This window comes from Dasypus novemcinctus, chromosome X, assembly GCF_030445035.2.
Source record: "Dasypus novemcinctus isolate mDasNov1 chromosome X, mDasNov1.1.hap2, whole genome shotgun sequence".
NCBI lineage: Eukaryota > Metazoa > Chordata > Mammalia > Cingulata > Dasypodidae > Dasypus > Dasypus novemcinctus.
In genome coordinates this window covers 34,298,244-34,300,980 of record NC_080704.1, presented here as the reverse complement: position 1 = coordinate 34,300,980, position 2,737 = coordinate 34,298,244, and the positions used below count along the sequence as shown (strand labels likewise).

General features: G+C 42.8%; 1 non-coding gene across 1 annotated transcript; it reads right to left on the bottom strand.

Moving 5' to 3' along the window:
- Positions 1 to 1,281: 1,281 nt before the first annotated feature.
- On the bottom strand, positions 1,282 to 1,444 carry LOC111767307 (U1 spliceosomal RNA). The gene has a single exon (XR_002799160.1). It is a non-coding gene; the product is annotated as a U1 spliceosomal RNA (small nuclear RNA).
- Between the last annotated feature and the right edge of the window lie 1,293 nt (positions 1,445 to 2,737).

The window sequence follows — 2,737 nt, the reverse complement described above, 5'->3', positions numbered from 1 at the left end:
CTCTCTCTGCTATTGCTATGCTTCTTTCTGGTTTCTTGTGGACCCAGAAAGGGACAGTTTTAATAATTATGCCAGCACAACAGGAATAAACTGGCACTGTCCAAGAAAATCTGTTCATATAGTTACTATATTAATGAGTTTATATAGCTTAAGAGACTTCAAAATGAGTCAGGAGGTCATCAAAGAGGTAACGCTTATGCATGTCTCAGCAGGATCTCATAGACAGCCAAAGTAGATGCTACCCCCAAATATTGGGGTTCCTGAGGGCTCTGGAGACACCCAGGTCCTATGGCCATGGCAAATAGCTCTAGAGATTGGTGCCTTGCCAGTGGACACTACTTTGGAGTTTGTGCTCCCGAGTGTGACAGAGTTGGACTCAGATGTGACTTCTCTACACATGCCTCTTCTTTTCCTTTTATTGAATTTATAGTTGGCACTGGAGTTGGTTTAGGTGTATGTCCAAGAGACTTGAATCTCTGGGTTGTCCATGTGCTAGCTGAGCCCTGAGCCTCAGCAGAGTGGCAACACCTGCTGCCCAGTACATTGGACTCACCTAGGACAACTAACAAGAAGGTGAGGATGGACAACCACCACACCAAGGAACCAAGAGAGTCTACAACTGCAAGCAAGAGAGTCCTATCCATCAGTCATATGGGATCAAAGCCCCCTCTCAATTAGAGGTGGAGTGGGCTTCACCATCCCAGAATCCTCAGGACTGGGGAATAACATATGGACTAGAGTGGACTTACAGGCATTCTACTATAGAATTATTGTGATTCTAGCAATGGAAGAAATTACATCGATTTGGAGACAGTGACCACTGGAGTTACTGAAGACAGTGAGAGGGAAAAAGAGGTGTAATATAGGGGAATTTTTGGGACTTGGAATTGTCCTGAATAACATACAAAGACAGATACAAGACATTATATCCTGCCATAACCTACAGAATGAAGTGGGAGAGAGTATAAACTACAATGTAAACTATAATCCATGTTGTGTGACAATGTTTCAACCAAAATGTGTTCATTAATTGTAATGAATGTACCCCACTAATGAAAGAATTTGTTAATGTGGGAAAAGTGAGAGGTGTGGGGAGTGGGGCATATGGGAATCCCCTATTTTTTTAATGTAATATTTTATGAAATCTATGTATCTTTTAAAAATAAATATTAAAATATATTTTTAAAAAAATGGAATGGGAAAGGGAAGCAGCAGAGTTATTTATGGCTAATAGGAAAAGGAGACTTCCAGGTGAAAACAAGCTAAATTTTTTTTTAACTACTGAAGACTGCGAGTTCAGTCCCCCCACTACCACAATTTAAACAGTTGAGTTTCCCATATTTGGAGAAATCACAGGGGTCAACACATCTGGAGTGGAATGGATAAGCCTCACCCTGGGAAAAACAACTTTTCGACCATGGTATCTCCCCTGTCAGGTCAGTATTCTGCCTAAAATTTTTTTAGCAAATTTTTTATTGTCTTTTTAAAAATGATTCACAGATCACACAAAATGTTACATTAGAAAATATAAGAGGTTCCCACATACCCCACTCTCCACCCCCTACCCCTACTCCTCCCACAGTAACAACCTCTTTCATCAGTGTGGCACATTCATTGTATTTGGTGCATACATTTTGGAGCACTGCTGCACCGCATGGATTACAGTTTACACTGTAATTTACACTCTCCCCCAGTCCATTCAGTGAGTTAGGCAGGATATGTAATGTCCTGTATTTGTCCCTGCAATATCATTCAGGACAACTCCAATTCCCAAAAATGCCCCCATATCTCACCTCTTCTTCCCTCTCCTTGCCCTCAGCAACTCCCGTGGCCACTGTCTCCACATCAATGATACAATTTCTTCTATTGCTAGAGTCACAATAGTTCTATAGTACAATACCAGTAAGTCCACTCTAATTCATATTTTATTCATCCATCCTGTGGACCTTGGCATGGTGATGTCCAATCCACCTCTGAATCACCAGGGAGCTTAGATCTCACATGGCTGATGGATGGGATTCTCCTGCTTGCAGTTGTAGATTCTCTCAGTTCCCTGGTGTGGTGGTTGACCATCCTCACCTCCCTGTTCGCTGACTTGGGTAAGTCCAATGAACCAGAGAATAGGTGTTGCAACTCTGCTGAGGCTCATGGCACAGCTGGCACATCTACAGTCCAGAGATTCATCTCCTGAGCATACACAAACTGAAACACCAACCACAGGTTCAGTAAAAGTGACAGAAGAGGCATGTGTAGAGAGGTCACATCTGAGTCCAACTCCATCACACTCAGGAGCACAAATTCCAAAATTGGGCCCACTGGAAAGGCTCTGAACTCCAGAGCCATCTGCCATGACTGTAGAACCTGTGTGTCTTTGTAGCCCTCAGGAGCACCAGTACCTATGGTTGTATCTACTTTGACTGTCCCTGTGTTCCTGCTGAGACATATGTAAGCGTGATCCCTCTGAAGACCTCCTGACACATTTTGAAGTCTCTTAGCCATATAGACTCATTTGTCTTTACCATTTCCTCCTTTTATTCAAGATCTTTTTCTAGTTGCATCACCAGCTGGTGATTGGTAGCAATCCCTCAGCGCCTGGGAGGCTCATCTCTGGGACTCATGTCTCACATTGGGAGGAGGTAATGCATTTACGTGCTGAGTTTGACTTAGAAAGTTCAGCCTAAATTTTTATTGCCATAATAGTATGGGCTCATGAGTCATAGCCATACATTTCCGGGAC